This window comes from Oncorhynchus mykiss, chromosome 23 (assembly GCF_057628025.1).
Source record: "Oncorhynchus mykiss isolate SJ-2025 chromosome 23, ASM5762802v1, whole genome shotgun sequence".
Classification (NCBI taxonomy): Eukaryota; Metazoa; Chordata; class Actinopteri; order Salmoniformes; family Salmonidae; genus Oncorhynchus; species Oncorhynchus mykiss.
In genome coordinates, this window is record NC_143044.1 from 16,277,767 (window position 1) to 16,299,299 (window position 21,533).

A 21,533-nucleotide genomic window follows, 5' to 3' on the forward strand; every position below is an offset into this window, starting at 1 on the left:
TCAGTAAGCGGAGGGCTACTGGTGAGCGCTACTACTCCTGTCTCTCCTTCAAGATCCTGCACTACCTTGTCGGTCCATCTACGCTGGACTGGTTCGTCAGCTTCCTGCAGTGCCTTAATAGACTCTGGGGCGGAGGGCTGTTTTATGGACGAGACCTGGGCTCGGGAACATGACATTCCTCTCAGACAGTTAAGGGAGTCCACGGCCTTGTTCGCCCTGGATGGTAGTCCTCTCCCCAGGATTCAGCGTGAGACGCTACCTTTAACCCTCACTGTTTCTGGTAATCATAGCGAAACCATTTCTTTTTAGATTTTTCGTTCACCTTTTACACCTGTTGTTTTGGGCCATCCCTGGCTAGTTTGTCATAATCCTTCCATTAATTGGTCTAGTAATTCTATCCTCTCCTGGAACGTCTCTTGTCATGTGAAATGTTTAATGTCTGCTATCCCTCCTGTTTCCTCTGTCTCTTCTTCACAGGAGGAGCCTGGTGATTTGACAGGGGTGCCGGAGGAATATCACGATCTGCGCACGGTGTTCAGTCGGTCCAGGGCCACCTCTCTTCCTCCACACCGGTCGTATGATTGTAGTATTGATCTCCTTCCGGGAACCACCCCCCCCCGGGGTAGACTATACTCTCTGTCGGCTCCCGAACGTAAGGCTCTCGAAGATTATTTGTCTGTAGCTCTTGACGCCGGTACCATAGTCCCCTCCTCCTCTCCCGCCGGAGCGGGGTTTTTTTTTGTCAAGAAGAAGGACGGGTCTCTGCGCCCCTGCATAGATTATCGAGGGCTGAATGACATAACAGTGAAGAATCGTTATCCGCTTCCTCTTATGTCTTCAGCCTTCGAGATCCTGCAGGGAGCCAGGTTTTTCACTAAGTTGGACCTTCGTAACGCTTACCATCTCGTGCGCATCAGGGAGGGGGACGAGTGGAAGACGGCGTTTAACACTCCGTTAGGGCACTTTGAATACCGGGTTCTTCCTTTCGGCCTCGCTAACGCTCCAGCTGTCTTTCAGGCATTAGTCAATGATGTCCTGAGAGACATGCTGAACATCTTTGTTTTCGTTTACCTTGACGATATCCTGATTTTTTCACCGTCACTCCAGATTCATGTTCAGCACGTTCGACGTGTCCTCCAGCGCCTTTTAGAGAATTGTCTTTTTGTGAAGGCTGAGAAGTGCACTTTTCATGCCTCCTCCGTCACATTTCTCGGTTCTGTTATTTCCGCTGAAGGCATTAAGATGGATCCCGCTAAAGTCCAAGCTGTCATTGATTGGCCCGTCCCTAAGTCACGCGTCGAGCTGCAGCGCTTTCTCGGCTTCGCGAACTTCTATCGTCGTTTCATCCGTAATTTCGGTCAGGTGGCCGCTCCTCTCACAGCCCTTACTTCTGTCAAGACGTGCTTTAAGTGGTCCGTTTCCGCCCAGGGAGCTTTTGATCTCCTCAAGAATCGTTTTACATCCGCTCCTATCCTTGTTACACCTGACGTCTCTAGACAGTTCGTTGTCGAGGTTGACGCGTCAGAGGTGGGCGTGGGAGCCATTCTTTCTCAGCGCTCCCTCTCTGACGACAAGGTCCACCCATGCGCGTATTTTTCTCATCGCCTGTCGCCGTCGGAACGTAACTATGATGTGGGTAACCGCGAACTGCTCGCCATCCGGTTAGCCCTAGGCGAATGGCGACAGTGGTTGGAGGGGGCGACCGTTCCTTTTGTCGTTTGGACTGACCATAGGAACCTTGAGTACATCCGTTCTGCCAAACGACTTAATGCGCGTCAGGCGCGTTGGGCGCTGTTTTTCGCTCGTTTCGAGTTCGTGATTTCTTATCGTCCGGGCTCTAAGAACACCAAGCCTGATGCTTTGTCTCGTCTCTTCAGTTCTTCAGTAGCCTCCACTGACCCCGAGGGGATTCTCCCTGAGGGGCGTGTTGTCGGGTTGACTGTCTGGGGAATTGAGAGGCAGGTAAAACAAGCGCTCACTCACACTCCGTCGCCGCGCGCTTGTCCTAGGAACCTTCTTTTCGTTCCCGTTCCTACTCGTCTGGCCGTTCTTCAGTGGGCTCACTCTGCCAAGTTAGCCGGCCACCCTGGCGTTCGGGGTACGCTTGCTTCCATTCGCCAGCGTTTTTGGTGGCCCACCCGGGAGCATGACACGCGTCGTTTCGTGGCTGCTTGTTCGGTCTGCGCGCAGACTAAGTCCGGTAACTCTCCTCCTGCCGGCCGTCTCAGGCCGCTTCCTATCCCCTCTCGACCGTGGTCTCACATCGCCTTAGATTTTGTCACCGGACTGCCTTCGTCAGCGGGGAAGACTGTTATTCTTACGGTTGTCGATAGGTTCTCTAAGGCGGCTCATTTCATTCCCCTTGCTAAGCTTCCTTCTGCTAAAGAGACGGCACAAATCATCATCGAGAATGTTTTCAGAATTCATGGCCTTCCGTCAGACGTCGTTTCGGACAGAGGTCCGCAATTCACGTCTCAATTTTGGAGGGAGTTTTGCCGTTTGATTGGGGCTTCCGTCAGTCTCTCTTCCGGCTTTCACCCCCAGTCTAACGGTCAAGCAGAACGGGCCAATCAGACTATTGGTCGCATCTTACGCAGTCTTTCTTTTCGCAACCCTGCGTCTTGGTCAGAACAGCTCCCCTGGGCAGAATACGCCCACAACTCGCTTCCTTCGTCTGCGACCGGGCTATCTCCTTTTCAGAGTAGCCTCGGGTACCAGCCTCCGCTGTTCTCATCTCAGTTCGCCGAGTCCAGCGTCCCCTCCGCTCAGGCTTTTGTCCAACGTTGCGAGCGCACCTGGAAGAGGGTCAGGTCTGCACTTTGCCGTTATAGGGCGCAGACTGTGAGGGCTGCTAATAAGCGTAGAACTAAGAGTCCTAGATATTGTCGCGGTCAGAGAGTTTGGCTCTCCACTCAGAACCTTCCCCTTAAGACGGCTTCTCGCAAGTTGACCCCGCGGTTCATTGGTCCGTTCCGTATTTCTCGGGTCATTAATCCTGTCGCAGTTCGACTTCTTCTTCCGCGATACCTTCGTCGCGTCCACCCGGTCTTCCATGTCTCCTGTATTAAGCCCGTTCTTCGCGCCCCCGCTCGTCTTCCCCCCCCCCCCCCCCATCCTTGTCGAGGGCGCACCCATCTACAGGGTCCGCAGGATTTTGGACATGCGTCCTCGGGGCCGTGGTCACCAGTACCTTGTCGATTGGGAGGGGTACGGTCCTGAGGAGAGGAGTTGGGTTCCCTCTCGGGACGTGCTGGACCGTGCGCTGATCGAGGATTTCCTCCGTTGCCGCCAGGTTTCCTCCTCGAGTGCGCCAGGAGGCGCTCGGTGAGTGGGGGGGTACTGTCATGTTGTGTCTTGTCTCTGTCCTTTCCCTTCACCCTGTCTCCCTCTGCTGGTCGTTGTTAGGTTACCTTTTCTCCCCCGCTTTCTCCCAGCTGTTCCTTGTCTCCTCTAACTACCCATTCACCCCGTTTCCCACCTGTTCCCTTTTTCCCTCTGATTAGGTCCCTATATCTCTCTCTGTTTCTGTTCCTGTCCTTGTCGGATTCTTGTTTGTGTTTCATGCCTGAGCCAGACTATCGTCATGTTTGCTGTAACCTTGTCCTGTCCTGTCGGAATCTGCCGGTCTATCTGAGCCTACCTATGTTTGGTTATTAAAGAAGCTCTGTTTAAGTTAGTTCGCTTTTGGGTCCTCATTCACTCACCATAACACCATAATTGAGCCTAACAGTCTATATACCTCAGCTTGCTTGAGGCTAACGCACCAAACATCTCCCCTCACCTCTTTATCATACCTATGCCTTCTTCCCCTCTTCTCCTCCATCTCCCCCTCTCTCTCCTTTCAACACAAACATATGCTCAGTCTCCCCTTGAGACTGCTCTGCTGTTGGTTTTGCCAGCCTAAATGTTTGGGCTGTTTCCCAGAGCAGACAGTCAGCCAGACAGACAGACAGACAGACAGACAGACAGACAGACAGCGGTGCACAGCAGTGGTGTGAAGTACAGAGGTACAGACAGACAGACTCAGGGGCAGGGCCTACACACCTAAAGGGTAATACACAATTAGCTGCATCACCACACTCCACGGCTAATTAGACAGGACAGGCTGCAGCTGTTAAGGCAGGAAGGAGGGTAAGGTAAGGGTAAGGGGGGTTGTTCCCGTTTTCAAAATGTGCTTTTCATTGAATATTTATTGTCGTTATTTCCCTCTGTGACTCTCTCTCTCTCTCTCTCTCTCTCTCTCTCTCTCTCTCTCATATATATATATATATATATATTTTTAAAAATCTTTCCTTTATCCTCTGAAACATTTTAGCTGAGTCATGGGTCAAGTATTTTATCACTTCTGGGACAAATAATTTTCAAGAATAGATTGTTTTCGTTTGTATCCGTTTTACCTTTCCTTTTTAAATATCTTAAATGTTAAAGGAAAATGTTATGCTAATATAGTATTAGAACACTAAAATGTGGTTTAACCATTGGGCCTACACCAGCTCTCTGTCATTAAATTATGACATTAATGAAATGCACAGTGGTTAAAAGGTTCACGGGCCTTGATCTGCTCTTATTCCCCTTTTGATTGTAAAAACATATTTCTGAACATAATATTCCAGCTCAGAGAGCATATCATTAGACCCTTAAGTAACTAACATTATGAGCAGGGCTGATTCCTCGCTGCCTCTGGGGTGGGTCGGGTATGTCTTGGTGCTGCTGTCAAATTGGGAAATTAATTTTAGCTCACTGTATTTCACAAGCGGACTAATTGCCCTCACTGTTCATGCCCTCTACCATCCATCCGTGCCATGTAACATTGTTTTCAATGCAAATGTTCTAGAATTCTATTTCAATGCAGAAAGGGTCTGCCTACAGGAAATGAACAGGAAACTACAGATTGCATGTTTAAAACATGACATAGACATGACTGCAGCTGCAGTGGATGCCATACAAGTTGCAGGCAATGAGTGGAGCAGAGAGATGCTGAGCTTACACTTGCTCTCTCTCTCTCTCTCTCTCTCTCTCTCTCTCTCTCTCTCTCTCTCTCTCTCTCACACATACACACACACACCACAGTAGAGAGACCGTGCAGATGAAGAAAACACACCATTGCTGGGTGAGTTTGGGGTAAGGTTAGACTCAGATAAGAGAGAGAGAGGAGAGAGCAGTCAGTCTTCCATGGGCTCTAGTGTAAAACAAACACATCTGCTCAAAATCCCTGGCAATAAATCAAATCAAAATGAAATCAAATGGTATTTGTCACATGCGCCGAATACAACAGGTATTTCACCTTACAGTGAAATGCTTACTTACAAACCCTTAACCAACAATGCAGTTTCAAAAAAATACCTAAAAAAGTAACAGATATGAATAACAAATAATTAAAGAGCAGCAGTAAATAACAATAGCGGGCTATATACAGGGGGCACTGGTACAGAATCAATGTGTCAATGTGAGGGGGCACCGGTGTCGATGTAATTGAGGTAATATGTACATGTAGGTAGAATTATTAAAGTGGCTATGCATAGATAATAACAATAGCTGCGTTATTGGTAAAACATTAAGCCTATGTGATATGTTCACCCCCCTTCTACTTCTACTTTTGTATTCATCTGATCAGTCCAATGGGACTGGGAAATAAATATCCGCTAATCTAATTCATTAATACTAACACTGATTAATCTGCTTGGATGCAGACATGTCCATACTCGCCCTTCACATGACACTGAGATTGAGGGCCAATAGGGATGATGTCATCAAACAGATTTGGAGCATTGTCTTCATGGCTATTTGTTTGTTCACATTGGTTAGAAATGTATCTGTCCTTATCTGATATATGGGTGATCCATTGACCTGTGTGAGTGTGTGTGTTAAAAGGGAGGCGAGGCGCGCTCGTAAGCGCCATTGGTTTGTTTGGGCCAAAGCCCCGCCTCATTAAAAAAGGCGAGAGAAAAAAGGAAAAGAAACTGATACACACCCCTCTCTCAATTCTTGCAGGAGGGATATAATAGGAAGGAGTGTGTAGGCTTACAAACGGTGCCGCAATCAAGCATAGGATATTTTAGAGGAAAAAGCGACATTAGGAATCAATTATTTCTGCTACGGAGATCGGTCCGGTTGCTCTAGGATTTAAGTTTTTGTGGCATCTAAAGGTGGATCCATTAATATCGAACAGGAAGCGGTCTTGTAGAGCGTATGATGCTATTTTCGGACGCATAAAGCCACCGTTTGAACTTCTCAATAAACATCTGATCGAGGTAGGACGAAATAATTTTCTAATGATTTCGAAAACCTCAGTTGTTCAACCGGTGTAGTTTTGAAAGCGATCTTTGTCGCTTGTTGGTGCCCATGTGTGTCTGCGCCATCAAAAGTGGAGTGACTAGAGAGGGAATTGTGGGGTGGCCAATTCCGAGGACATCTTTAGTGAAAGGGAAAAAAATGGCATTAGTAAAGACATAATGCTATTGTGGCTACGTCCTGTCAGTAAAGTAATCAACTATGACCCTCAGTCATACCAACACAACAACCAACTTTGGAACTCCAACAGATTTAATAGAATAATAGGTGAATAAGAGAGAACAGAAGAAGGATTCCATTTTAATTGGCAGCGCCAATTTCAACACGTTGAGGAAGTCTGTTTTAGCCGTTTCACATTATATGATTGGATAGAAAAAAAGTTATTTAGAAAAAAGTTAAATATCTCAAATCATTTCAATAGTCCATGAAAACAGATAAGTGTCACCATTGCAGTGGTTGAGCTTTACTTTAAAGGGGCAATCTGAAGTTGCTACATACATGTTTGGATCATAAATTAATATGGCCCCATTGATTCTTGAAGAATATAACTCATAAATGCCTCATGAGCTTAGTTCAACTGTCGTTCCCCATCAGAAACCAAAATATAAGCTTGCTTAACACCATTTGTAAAAAATGCTAATATAAACAAACACTGTATAGCCTCAACATGGTTCAAACGATACATTTTATATCATGAATCCTTGGATCTATAGCTCTGTCTATGAATTTTAGAGTGGTTACATTTCTCCAGCCCCATCCCTCAGCTTTTTACAGAAACCATGGTCGGAAGGTCGCTTTGTTTCAGCTGCTGATTGGCCCTTTAACTTGAGGTTTACAAGTTAGATCTCTCTCTCCCTCCCACTCTGTCTCTCAGTTTTATAGCATGCATCTACTGCATACTTCACAGATGGAAGCAGGTGTTTTGATTTTAGAGGGCCACATCTCTTCTTCCAAAGCCCTTGGATTCAGCTTTTGTCATTGATATTACAAAAGTATCCCACATAATCACTGAAAACTAATCATGTAAGGAATTCAGACTCTCTTCATACAATGATTACTGTTATAGGTGCAAAGCAACAGGAGCTCTAGTCTCTCTCCATTCCCCCTACTTCACAATTTGTCATTATCTTGTTAAAGGGCCTGGTGGGGATTGGTATGAAAAGATAACCTTTTTTCAATTTGGAGGCTTAAGTGGAAGGAAGGTCCTTGGGAGAAGGTTCTTTTGTTTTGGCGTGGAAGGAGTGGGACTGTGGCTATATGCAGATGTGCTGCTGGTAACTAACATCTGCTCTCCCTGTGGGCATTGTCATGGCGCCAGCCTGTGGTGAAAAGGCCCCTTCAGTAAAGCCCTAATGACCCTGCTGCCCTTTCCTCTCTAGGGGAAACACTTTGGAATGAACTTGAGACCTCTGTTACCTTGCCCTATTTAAGTCTTTTAGGGTGGGTCAAGAGCAGATTTCCGCAATATGCGGCCAGCGGGCCTGTGATTTTATTTGGCCCCCCAAGTTTTCTGAGCAAGTTTTTATTTTTATTTACAGTGCCTTCACAAAGTATTCATACCCCTTGACTTATTCCACATTTTGTTGTTACAGGATTCAATATATTTTTGTTACACCCATCTACACACAATTCCCCATAATGACAAAGTTAAATATATTATTAGACATTTTTGCAAATGTATTAAATATAAATATCTAATTTACATAAGTATGCTAACCCCTGAGTCAATACTTTGTAGAAGCACCTTTGGAAGCGATTACAGTTTTGAGTCTTTCTGGGGAAGTCTCCAAGAGCTTTCCACACCTGGGATGTGCAACATTTGCCCATGATTCTTTTCAGAATTTTTCAAGCTCTGTCAAATTGGTTGTTGATCATTGCTAGAGAACCATTTTCAGTTCTTGCCATAGATGTTCAAGGAGATTTAAGTCAACTGTAACTCGGCTAGCGCTGTTGTGGTGACCGTGTGACCGCCAGTGTGGCGGTAATGAGTCATGAAGGCAGCCAAATTCCATGTGACCGTTTAGTCATGGCTTCTCCAAGAGCTGATGCTACTAATGGTCATTAGAAGCCTACCAAACTTGCTAACTGCCTGGTACTCAGCACTCTATTGTCCCTCTAATTACTATGACATCAATGCAAATTGAAAATCTAATCACACACTTCATAAGAGCCACTTCATAAGAGCCCATGAGCTCATGTTGCACAACAATTCTATAGGCTATGCAATTGTGTGAGAAAACGGAGAGGTGGCCTCTATTAAAAAGAGGAGGATCCCATTAGCTTTTTATAGGCTAAGCCTGCTATATTTTATTTCCTAATATTAAGCACATTGCTAATTTTTACAACAGGAGTGTAGCCTACCTGACTGGCATGAAAATGAACCACGGGAAAAGCATCCTCCATTTGCTTTTTAAGTGCGTAGATGACATTCATTTTTCCCCCTGCCCCTGTTTCGAGACAGGTGCGTGAAAATGATCTATTCAAAATCAAAATACATTTTACACACATTATTTCGTATATGTAAACACAAAATTAAATCAAGAATAGTCTGATGGGGGAGCGGTTTGGGTGCTTCCACATTGCATTTTTGTCCCACCCCCAGTTTTATCATTGGAATGTGATACAAAACGAAGCAAGGGTGTGCTTTAGGACCATGCGGACGCCTCCAAGCGGTTGGGTAGGCTGTCAGGATTATTTATCCGACTGGGGGGAAAAAAATATATATATACAGTGGGGCAAAAAAGTATTTAGTCAGCCACCAATTGTGCAAGTTCTCCAACTTAAAAAGATGAGAGGCCTGTAATTTTCATCATAGGTACACTTCAACTATGACAGACAAAATGGAAAAAAATCCAGAAAATCACATTGTAGGATTTTTAATGAATTTATTTGCAAATTATGGTGGAAAATAAGTATTTGGTCAATAACAAAAGTTTATCTCAATACTTTGTTATATACCCTTTGTTGGCAATGACAGAGGTCAAACGTTTTTTGTAAGTCTTCACAAGGTTTTCACACACTGTTGCAGGTATTTTGGCCCATTCCTCCATGCAGATCTCCTCTAGAGCAGTGATGTTTTGGGGCTGTTGCTGGGCAACACGGACTTTCAACTTCCTCCAAATATTTTCTATGGGGTTGAGATCTGGAGACTGGCTAGGCCACTCCAAGACCTTGAAATGCTTCTTACAAAGCCACTCCTTCGTTGCCCGGGCGGTGTGTTTGGGATCATTGTCATGCTGAAAGACCCAGCCACGTTTCATCTTCAATGCCCTTGCTGATGGAAGGAGGTTTTCACTCAATCTCACGATACATGGCCCCATTCATTCTTTCCTTTACACGGATCAGTCGTCCTGGTCCCTTTGCAGAAAAATAGCCCCAAAGCATGATGTTTCCACCCCCATGCTTCACAGTAGGTATGGTGTTCTTTGGATGCAACTCAGCATTATTTGTCCTCCAAACACGACAAGTTGAGTTTTTACCAAAAAGTTATATTTTGGTTTCATCTGACCATATGACATTCTGATGAAAGAAATCAAAACTGAAATAAATCATTCTCACTTCCATTATTCTGACATTTAACATTTTTAAAATAAAGTGGTGATCCTAAATGACCTAAGACAGGAATTTTACGATGATTAAATGTCAGGAACTTTGGAAAAACAGAGTTTAAATGTATTTGGCTCAGGTGTATGTTGACTTCCGACTTCAACTGTAAATAACGTAGGTTCGTGATGTAATGACTCCAAGTAAAATGTGTCCCTACACCTGCAACAGCATTCCTAACCTAGCCCACAATGTCTGCTGTGTGGATCGTACAGTCACAAATCGAGCAGTCATTTGAAAGAGTAAGAACATTTCAGCGAGACAACTCGAAATCCATTAATGCCAAAATAATTAAATACATTTTCCTTGAAAATCAACCGTTCTCTGTCGAGGGTGATGTTGTCTTTCACGACTAGTCGAGCACCGGTACACACTAACGTTACCAAGTGTGCTATTGTTCAAATCAAATTGTATTAGTCACATGCGCCGAATACAACATACAATAAAATTTGATCTGAACAATAGCGCACTTGGTAATATTAGTGTATACCGGTGCTTTTACCTTACAGTGAAATACTTACTTACGAGCCTCTAACCAACCATGCAGTTAAAAAAAAATCCAGATAAGAATTAGAGATAAAAGTAACTAAAGAGCAACAGTAAAATAATAATTGCGAGACTATAAAAGGGGGTATCGATACAATGTGTGGGTGCACCGGTTAGAATGTACATGTAGGTAGAGTTATTAGAGTGAATATGCATAGATGACTACAGAGAGTGAGAACCTCTCTCAATGGTGCAGCTGTATAACATTTTGAGGATCTCAGGACCCATGACAAATCTTTTCAGTCTCCTTCGGGGGAATAGGTGTTATCGTGCCCTCTTCACGACTGTCTTGGTGTGCTTGGACCATGTTAGTTTGTTGGTGATGTGGACACCAAGGAACTTGAAGCTCTCAACCTGCTCCCCGTGAAGCTCTCAACCTGCTCCCCGTCGTTGAGATTGGGGGTGTGCTCGGTCCTCTTTTTCCTGTAGTCCACAATCATCTCCTTTGTCTTGATCACGTTTAGGGAGAGGTTGTTGTCCTGACACCACACGGTCAGGACTCTGATCGCCCTATAGGCTGTCTTGTCGGTGATCAGTCCTACCACTGTTATGTCATCGGCAAATTTAATGATGCTGTTGGAGTCATGCCTGGCCATGCAGTCATGAGTGAGCAGGGAGTAGAGGAGGGGACTGAGCACACACCCCTGAGGGGCCCCTGTGTTGAGGATCAGTGTGGCGGATGTGTTACCTACCATTACCACCTTGGGACGGCCCTTCAGGAGGTCCAGGGTCCAGTTGCAGAGGGAGGTGTTTAGTGCCTGTGTCCTTAGCTTATTGATGAGCTTTGAGGGCACTATGGTGTTGAACGCTGAGCTGTAGTCAATGAATAGCATTCTCACATAGGTGTTCATTTGGTAATGCAATAGAGATTTTATCATCTCTGGATCAGTTGGGGCGGTATGCAAATAGTGGGTTTCTGGGATAATGGTGTTGATGTGAGCCATGACCAGCCTTTCAAAGCATTTCATGGCTACAGACGTGAGTGCTATGGGTCGGTAGTCATTTAGGCAGGTTACCTTAGTGTTCTTAGGCACAGGCACTATGGTGGTCTGCTTGAAACATGTTGGTGTTACAGACTCTGACAGGGAGAGGTTGAAAATGTCAGTGAAGACACTTGCCAGTTGGTCAGCGCATGCTCGCAGTACACGTCCTGGTAATCCGTCTGGCCCTTGGCCTTGTGAATGTTGACCTGTTAAAAGCTCTTACTCACATTTGCTGCGGAGAGCGTGATCACACAGTCTTCCAGAACAACTGGTGCTCCCATGCATGTTTCAGTGTTATTTGCCTCGAATCGAGCATAGAAGTAGTTTAGCTCGTCTGGTAGGCTCGTGTCACTGGTCAGCTCTTGGCTGTGCTTCCCTTTGTACTCTGTAATGCTTTGCAAGCCCTGCCACATCCGACAAGCGTCAGAGCCGGTGTAGTACGATTCGATCTTAGTCCTGTATTGATGCTTTGCCTGTTTGATGGTTCATTGGAGGGCATAGCATCATTTCTTATAAGCTTCCGGGTTAGGTTCCCACTCCTTAAAAGTGTCAGCCCTAGCCTTTAGCTCAGTGTTGATGCTGCCTGTAATCCATGGCTTCTGGTTGGTCGACCGATTATGATTTTTCAACGCCGATACCGATTTATTGGAGGACCAAAAAAAGCCGATACCGATTAATCGGCCGATTTTAAAAAATGTTTAAAAAAAAAATAAAAAAAAAAAAAAACGCATTTGAGTTTCCCTGCATTAAAGACCCTGGCTACTGGGAGCGCCGCCTCTGGATGAGCGTTTTCTTGTTTGCTTTTTGCGCAATACAGCTGATTCAATGCTGTCTTAGTGCCAGCCTCTGACTGTGGGGGTGTGTAAACAGCTACAAAGAATACAGTTTAGAACTCTCTCAGTAGGTAGTGTGGTCTACAGCTTATCATGAGATACTCTACCTCAGACGAGCAATAGCTCGAGACTTCCTGCGATATCGTGCACCAGCTGTTGTTTACAAAAATACATAGACCGTCGCCCCTTGTCTTACCAGACGCCTCTGTTCCATCCTGCCGGGACATCATATAACCAGCCAGCTCTATGTTGATATTGTCGTCGTTCAGCCACACGACTCCGTGAAGCATCAAATGTTACAGCTTTTAATGTCCCGTTGGTAGTTTAATCTTCCCAATAACTCTGCGATTTTATTCTCCAAAGATTAAACATTTGCTTCGTGAGATTCATGAAAGGGAAAAAAACGATTCTGCTAGTCCGTGCTGAGTAATCGTACTCCTGATGTCTAGAAGTTATTTTCGGTCATAAGAGACGGTAGCGGCAACATTTTTGTACAAAATAAGTAAACATTTTTTTTTTTTAATTACAAAAAAACACAATCGGCCTGCCTTCTCTGGCGCCATCTTACCAGATGTTACCCTACCGGAGTTACACAGCAATTGCTTCACTGTTATTAGCTTCATGACATACTATGGAACGCCATTTGGAGCTTTGCATGTCACGTGTTAAATAAACTTTGAATTTGACACGTCAAATAACACAGTTCTATTATAGAATGTTGTGTGTTCTGAATTTGCACGTGCAAGCCAAGCACCACCACTAATATCAGTAGCACTGTCAAATCTGTACAAAAAAGTCTGCAAACACTGGCCAAGAACAACATATTTACAATACCGTGTTGGTAATAAAGCATTATTTGTTCTAACGCAACTTCTGGGTTAGCTTGCTTGCTCTAGCTTGGTACCTAGCTTGCACCAATACAACCAGCAAGAAACCAGTAGAAACTGCAGTCATTTTCACTATTCTTAGGAATGATTTAGGAATCCTTGTGAGAAAGTATTGGCTAGGTAGCCACTTGTTGTTCGCCTACTGAAATTGAACTTCAGTTCATGAAAATAAATAGTTAGCCAGCTACTAAACCCTGTTTCCCAAAGCTAATATTATAAGCAGCCAGTTAGCTTCATCTGGCTAGTGAGGCTTGACCTGACCGGGTTATGTGTTGTGAAGCTAGGATTATGCACAATAGTGGAATTTGTGGGGGTGCCTTCAAAATAAAAGTATGTCTTTGACAGTGATGCATATTTAGACTAGATAATGTTAAACAAGGTTGGAATGTGAAGCAATGAAATGGGGTATCAGTCTACTTGGTGACACCCACAGAACACAACTGTGAAGAGTTTAGGCAAATATTAGCTTTGTAGCTCTTATCGTGGGACTGTGACTGTATGAAATATCCTCCCCAGTCAGCCAATTGTGTGACTTGACATTCATATTGCACTGTACAGCTTTACCTAAGGATAGGGGATCAATAAAATTGGGTATCCGTCTACTCAATTTCCAAGCAATTTTTTTCCCAACGTCCTACTAAGTATGCCCCAATGCAATTCTAAAGTATAGTACATATGGTGAGACTTTTCCAAACAAGTCAAACAACGTTTATTATAAAATCTTAGGTACCCTAATACGTAAATAAACAATACAATTTAAGACGTAGAATCTTTATTGTCTTTACCGGAGAAAAATACCAAAGAACGCTCTCTCATTCACACGCTTGGAAACACTACAGCCAAAATGGAAGCCACCTAGAAAAACTACCATTTCTGGCTCATTTTTCCAAAAACCAGCCTGAAACTCTTTCTAAAGACTGTTGACATCTAGTGGAAGCCCTAGGAACTGCAATCTGGGAGGACTTTGCCTTATAATAAAAGTGACAGCCATTGAAAATAGTTGTAGGCTGAAAATACAAATAATTTGGAATGGTTTGTCCTCGGAATTTCGCCTGCCATATCAGTTCTGTTATACTCACAGACATTATTTTAACAGTTTTAGAAACTTTAGTGTTTTCTATCCAAATCTACCAATTATATGCATATCCTAGCTTCTGGGCCTGAGTAACAGGCAGTTTACGTTGGGCACACTTTTCATCCGGACGTGAAAATACTGCCACCTACCCAAGAAAGGTTAAGTAATAATGTCCTCGAAGCCGGTGTTTGGCGGACATATTGTCTCAGGTGTTGTTAGGCCTGAGATGAAGTCATATCTGTGACCAATCTGTATTCCCAGTCATGTAAAATCCATAGATTAGGGCCTAATGAATTTATTTCGATTGAGTGATTTCATTATATGAACTGTGATCTTTGAAATTGTTGCATGTTGCGTTTTATATATTGTGTTCTGCTGTGTTTGAGAAGGCAAACCCCTTTTGGATTAGTTATTTGTACAGCTGCCACTGTTATCTTGATTTCTTTGTGTTCTTTTCTCCTCTCCGTTCTCACCCGTCTGCTCCTCCCCCCTTTTCTCCAATCAGGTCAGGCAGGCCTGTTGCCCTAGAGGCTCCAGAATCCACACAGACACAGCGTGCGCCTAGAGAGCCAGTACTGCATGCGTCAAAACTTTGTTCATTTGCACACATTGTTCACATTCGCTTGTAAATGTCCAAACTCAACAAAAATTACATTCGGTAGCACCTACTTATATACAGTATATCATAAAAGTGAGTACACCCCTCACATTTTTGTAAATATTTGAGTATATCTTTAGATGTGCCAACACTGAAGAAATTACACTTTGCTACAATGTAAAGTAGTGAGTGTACAGCTTGTATAACAGTGTAAATTTGCTGTCCCATCAAAATAACTCAACACACAGCCATTAATGACTAAACCGCTGGCAACAAAAGTGAGTACACCCCTGCGTTATTGTATTAGGAGGTAGGTGAAGGAGTCAAGCGCAGGAGAGCAGAGATGTCCAAGTAGCGTCTTTTTAATAGACAAGTCCACAACAATAGGGCCAGGTACAATACCAAATAAATGCCCACGACAAAAGGGAACACAGTTACTCACGGAAGGAGAAAAAAACAAAGCTCCTTAAACTTATTCATAATCGGTATATACGTGAAAATAACTGAGGCGCAACATGAAACGAATAATCCCGCACAAAGCTAAGGAGGCAACAGGGGTAATTATACACACACAAATGAAAGCAAATGAAACCAGGTGTGAAAGAACCAAAGACAAAACAAACGGAAAGTGGATTGGTGATGGCTAGTAGGGCGGCGACGCCGAACACCGCCCGAACAGGGAGAGGAACCCCCTTCGGTGGAAGCCGTGACAATACCGCCCAATCCTAGTAATTAGTAACTTGCTCAAAGGGATATTTTATTCAATGTCTGCTCTTTTTTTATTTTGACCCATTTACCAGTAGGTGCCCTTCATTACGAGCATTGGAAAACATCCTTGATCTTTGTGGTTGAATCTGTGTTTGAAATTCACTGCTCAACAGCGGGACCTTAAATATAATTGTATGTGTGGGGTACAGAGATGAGGTAGTCATTAAAAAATCATGTTTAACACTATTATTGCACACAGTCCCTGCAACTTATTAGGTGACTTTTTAAGCAAATGTTTACTCCTGAAGTTATTTAGGCTTGCCTAACAAAGGGGTTGAATGCTTAATGCCACAAGACATTTGAGTTTTCCATTTGTAATTCATTTGTAACATTTTCGAAACGCATAATTCCATTTTTGACATGGAGTATTGTGTGTGGGCCAGTGATGGCAAATCAAAATTGTATCCATTTTAAATTTAAGTCCAGGGCTGTGAAAACTTTCTGAAGGCATTGTGTATATACAGTGTACTGTATATAGTTTTTGGTGTTGGACATAAGACTGTAAAATCACCACGAAATCATCTCAAAGTTATTTTAATTTAGGAAATCTGTTCCCAAGTATTTGCTCTCATAAATAGAGAGGCATATGTGATCGTATCCCAATTTAATCAAGGTTTGAAATTATTCTGTTTCTGTCAAATGCTAAATCTGTTTGAAATTTTAGCATTCAATTTGCAGTGTACAAATTATTTATAACTAAGTTCTGGCCCCCCAAACATCTGCTCAAGGAAAAATCGGCCCACGATGAATGTAATTGGGGACCCGTGGTATTGGAATGTTTTGATTTCAAAGTTGCTAAATTTGACTTTTCATTGAAGTGTATGCCTTTCTTTAACCTACATATCCCTACTGTTATTCCTAGAAAATGTGTGCTAAACAGTGTACAGTCTCTCCTTCTCCCATACTCTCTCTTTCACCCCTCCCTACCTCTATCCATCCTCCCTGTTGGGGGTTGAACTTCCGCTCACTTATCCCTGGCATTTGTATTCGGATACAAAAGGAGTGTTTTGCCCCTCCCGGCAGACGCATCACATGCAGAATCACAATGCACATGGCAGCTAATATCAGAGTGTTTGATTTATCACTGCAAACCAGCGATTTTGTATTTATGACATCCCATTGCGGCATGTGTACCTATTGGTGGAAATGAAGAGTTATGCGTGAAGGGGAGCCATGGAGTCGCTGTGTTGGAACTAATCTCAGGTGGATGTGAAGGCACAGTCGAGTGAACATGATGCGTATTGTAAAAACTCAAGTAGAGAAGGCAATAGGCCAAGTGCCAGTGTCCCACTATTTCACGTAAAATTAAGATCACTGTATTTTGACTCATTTGGATCCACTGAAGGGTGATTGCTGTAATGCACAGCTCTAAAATAAAACTTTGTTCACCAGATTTTCTACTTGGGGATTTGTGAAGTTGGGTGCCTTTCAGGCACTGGTGATTTGTAGTTGCATTTAGATGCAGATGTTTCCAACACACCTAACAGGCGTGTAACACATTAAACATGTCTGGACATGGTGGTCGTGAATGTACTTAAATGAACAGCTGGTGTCTGAAAAGAGGGCGATTGCAACATATGTTGCGAACAATCTGTCAAACTGATCATTTGACATATTTTATGTCAATGTTATTATAGTGTTATGATAGGCTTCTTAATGCATGAAACAAACATATTTTTTTTCTTCAAATAATTGAATGTGTTGATGTCAGGTTGATGTCTATTATACACATGTAACGTCAATCCGTGTTTGAACAGGATGCTATGTAGACAGGTATTTGAAGTCACACAATTGACTGGTAAAGGAATTACAAGTATTAATTAGTGATGCACCGATATGACATTTTGGCCAGTACCGATATCCAATATTTTCCTTGCCCCAAAAAACGATACCGATATTAAACATTTTAGCGGCCTTTTTAAGCATTCTAGTACAGTTAAATAGTTAACACACACACATGAACGCAGCGGTCTAAGGCACTGCATCTCAGTGCAACAGGCATCACTACAGTCCCTGGTTCGAATCCAGGCTGTATCACATCTGGCTGTGATTGGGAGTCCCATAGGGCGGCACACAATTGAAGGAAAAATGGCCCCTGGGAGAAGAAGGCAGACATTTTAAGTGTCCCCAACCATGTTTTTTTTTGTTTGTTTATTTATTATTTTTTTAAACTTATTTTGTCAATAATGTTGCCACTACCGACTCTTATGACTGAAAATAACTTATGGACATCAGGACTGCTATTACTCACCACGGACTGGCAGAATCGTTTTTTTCCTTTATCTAGTCTGACGGGCCCGACGCGAATGATATACTGCTTTCTCGAGAACAGGCCCAGATTCCCGTGATTTGCGTGAAGAGATGGTGGAGAAAAAAGAGCCAAGAGGCGCACTGCCTTCTGAGAATTCGTAGGCGATTGAATAAACCCCCACTTCCTTCCATTCTGCTAGCAAACGTGTAATCTTTGGAGAATAAAATCAATGACCTATGCGCAAGATTAAACTACCAACGGGACTTTCAAAACTGTAATATCTTATGCTTCACGGAGTTGTCTGGACGACGACAATATCAACATGGTTATACGCTGTACCAGCAGGAAGAACAGCTGCGTCTGGTAAGACGAGGGGCGGCGGTCTATGTATTTTTGTAAATAACAGCTGATGCATGATATCTAAGGAAGTCTGAAACTATTGCTCGCCTGAGGTAGAGTTTCTCATGATAAGCTGTAGACCACACTATCTACCGAGAGAGTTTATCTGTATTCTTTGAAGCTGTTTACATACCACCACAGTCAGAGGCTGGCACTAAGACAGCATTGATTGAGCTGCATTCCACCACAAGCAAACAAGAAAACGCTCACCCAGAGGCGGCGCTCCTTGTAGATGTACTTTAATGCAAGGAAACTTAAATCCGTTTTACCAAATTTCTCTCAGCATGTTAAATGTGCAACCAGAGGGAAAAAACTATGGACCACCTTTACTCCACACACAGAGACGCATACAAAGCTCTCCCTTGCCCTCCATTTGGCAAATCTGACATAATTCCATCCTCCTGATTCCTACTTAGAAGCAAATATTAAAGCACTAGATCAATAGAAAAGTGGTCAGATGAAGCAGATGCTAAGCTAGAGGACTGTTTTGCTAGCACAGACTGGAATATGTTCTGGGATTCCTCCGATGGCATTGAGGAGTACACAACATCAGTCATTGGCTTCATCAATAAGTGCATCGACGATGTCGTCCCCACAGTGACCTACGTACATACCCCAACCAGAAGCCATGGATTACAAGCAGCATCTGCACTGAGCTAAAGGCTAGAGCTGCCGCTTTCAAGGAGCGGGACTTTAACCCAGAAGCTTATGAGGAATTATGCTATGCCCTCCAACGAACCATCAAACAGGCAAAGCGTCAACACAGGGCTAAGATTGAATCGTACTACACCGGCTCTGATGCTCGTCGGATGTGGCAGGGCTTGCAAACCATTAGGCTACAAAGGGAAGCACAGCCAAGAGCTGCTCAGTGACACGAGCCGAGTAGATCACCGTAGTGCCTGTGCCCAAGAACACTAAGGTACCCTAACGACCCGTAGCATTCACGTCTGAGGGCCATGAAGTGCTTTGAAAGGCTGGTCAAGGCTCACATCAACACCAACAGATCCACAAATGATGCAATCTCCATTGCACTCCACACTTCCCTTTCCCAACAGGACAAAAGAAGCATCTATTTGAGAATGCTATTCATTGACTACAGCTCAGCTTTCAAAATCTTAGTGCCCTCAAAGGTCATCAATAAGCTAAGGAAGCAGGGACTAAACACCTCCCTCTGCAACTGGATCCAGGACTTTCTGACGGGCCCTCCCCAGGTGGTAAGGGTAGGTAACAACACATTCACCACGCTGATCCTCAGCATGGGGCCCTCTCAGGGGTGTGTGCTAGGTCCCCTCCTGTACTCCCTGTTCACTCATGACTACACGACCAGGCACGACTCCAACACCATCATTGCCGATGACACAACAGTGGTAGGCCTGATTAACGACGAGACAGCCTATAGGGAGGAGGTCAGAGACCTGGCCGTCTTTTGCCAGGACAACATATTCCTCAATGTTATCAAGACAAAGGAGATGATTGTGGACTTCAGGATAAAGAGGACTGGGCACGCTCCCATTCTCATCGATGAGGCTGCAGTGGAGTAGATTGAGAGCTTCAAGTTTCTTGGTATCCACATCACCAACAAACTAACATGTTCCAAGCACACCAAGACAGTCGTGAAGAGGGCATGAAAAAACCTATTCCACCTCAGGAGACTGAAAAGATTTGGCATGGATCCTCCAAAGGGTCTACTGCTGCACCATCGAGAGCATCCTGACTGGTTGCATCACTTCCTGGTATGGCAACTGCTCAGCCTCCGACCGCAAGGCACTTCAGAGGGTAGTGCGAATGGCCCAGTACATCACTGTGGCCAAGCTTCCTGCAATCTAGGACCTCTATACCAGGCAGTGTCAGAGGAAAGCCCTGGAAATTGTCAATGACTCCAGCCACCCTAGTCATAGACTGTTCTCTCTGCTACCGCATGGCAAGCGGTGCTGGAGCGCCAAGTCTAGGTCCAAGAGGCTTCTAAACAGCTTCTACCCCCAAGCCATGAGACTCCTGAACACCTACTCAAATGGCTACCCAGACTATTTACACCCCCCCACCCCCTTTACACTGCTGCTATTCTCTGTTGTTATCATCTAAGCATAGTCACTTTAATAACTCTACCTACATGTATATTACCTCAACAAACCGGTGCCCCCGCACATTGACTCTGTACCGTTACCCCCCTGTATGTACAGTTGAATACGGAAGTTTACATACACCTTAGCCAAATACATTTAAACTCAGTTTTTCACAATTCCTGACATTTAATCAAAGTCTAAAAAATCCCTGTCTTAGGACAGTTAGGATCACCACTTTATTTTAAGAATGTGAAATGTCAGAATAATAGTGGAGAGAATGATTTACTTCAGCTATTATTTCTTTCATCACATTCCCAGTGGGTCAGAAGTTTACATGAGCTCAAATAGTATTTGGTAGCATTGCCTTTAAATTGTTTAACTTGGGTCAAATGTTTGGGTAGCCTTCCACAAGCTTCCCACGATCAGTTGAGGGAATTTTGTCCCATTCCTCCTGACAGAGCTGGTGTAACTGAGTCAGGTTTGTAGGCCTCCTTGCTCGCACATGCTTTTTCAGTTCTGCACACACATTTTCTATGGGATTGAGGTCAGGGCTTTGTGATGGCCACTCCAATACCTTGACTTTGTTGTCCTTAAGCCATTTTGCCACAACTTTGGAAGTGTGCTTGGGGTCATTGTCCATTTGGAAGACCCATTTGCGACCAAGCTTTAACTTCCTGACTGATGTCTTGAGATGTTGCTTCAATATAAACACGTAATTTTCCTCCCTCATGTTGCCATCTATTTTGTGAAGTGCACCAGTCCCTCCTGCAACAAATCATCCCCACAACATGATGCTGCCACCCCCGTGCTTCACGGTTGGGATGGTGTTCTTCGGCTTGCAAGCCTCCCCCTTTTTCCTCCAAACAATAGATGGTCATAATGGCCAAACAGTTCTATTTTTGTTTCATCAGACCAGAGGAAATTTCTCCAGAAAGTACGATCTTTGTCCCCATGTGCAAACCGTAGTCTGGCTTTTTTTATGGCAGTTTTTGAGCAGTGGCTTCTACTTTGCTGAGCGGCCTTTCAGGTTATGTCGATATAGGGCTTGTTTAACTGTGTATATAGATACTTTTGTACCTGTTTCCTCCAGCATCTTCACAAGGTCCTTTGCTGTTGTTCTGGGATTGATTTGCACTTTTCGCACCAGAGAATGTTCCATCAGTAGGAGACAGAACGCGTCTCCTTCCTGAGCGGTATGACGGCTGTGTGGTCCCATGGTGTTTATACTTGAGTATT

General features: G+C 44.0%; 1 protein-coding gene across 5 annotated transcripts in view; it reads left to right on the forward strand.

Moving 5' to 3' along the window:
* Positions 1 to 5,927: 5,927 nt before the first annotated feature.
* The window catches only part of ctbp2a (C-terminal binding protein 2a), a 116,064-nt gene continuing 100,458 nt past the window's right edge, over positions 5,928 to 21,533 (forward strand). For 2 of the 5 annotated variants that reach the window (XM_021580547.3, XM_021580544.3), the window contains exon 1: positions 5,942 to 6,251. The gene's annotated coding sequence lies outside the window, so the exon portion shown is untranslated. Of the gene's footprint in view, positions 6,252 to 21,533 lie in introns of all 5 variants that reach the window. The other 3 variants (XR_016490978.1, XM_090216945.1, XM_021580548.3) reach the window with 3 other exon arrangements.